Genomic DNA, 502 nt, shown 5'->3' on the forward strand with positions numbered 1-502 from the left:
TGCGACGAGGCAGTGTCCCCAGGAGACTCAGCAACAGCCGCGCTCCCCTCACACCAGCAGCTTGTTGAGCTGGGGCTGGCGGCTCTGGGGTGTGGGGGGCGGAGCTCCGGCAGCACACAGGCCACAGGTGACTCAACAGCACCACCTAGTGTTCAGTGCGGGTTATTACACAAACATACTCCGGGGTCGGTTTTTTTTTAATGTCCTATCGTCGATCACTGTTGTTAGACGATTTAAGAGACATAAACAAGTTTAATTTTCAATATTAAACCCTACCTCACACTAAATATATGTATTAAGTTAAATTTATTATATTTACTCCATTTAACTTAATAATAAAAACATCACACAAGCAACTACAGGTTCCTTCGTTATCAGGAAATTAAAAATTAAGTTCTTAAACATTTTCTTCAGCACACATTTGTTTATAAGGAGAAACTGGGAAAAAAAAAACCCTCGTTAATGTCTATAACCGTTTGGCTGATATTGCATTAAAGACCTC

The sequence above is a fragment of the Cynoglossus semilaevis genome, chromosome 3 (genome assembly GCF_000523025.1).
Source record: "Cynoglossus semilaevis isolate Cse_v1.0 chromosome 3, Cse_v1.0, whole genome shotgun sequence".
Classification (NCBI taxonomy): domain Eukaryota; kingdom Metazoa; phylum Chordata; class Actinopteri; order Pleuronectiformes; family Cynoglossidae; genus Cynoglossus; species Cynoglossus semilaevis.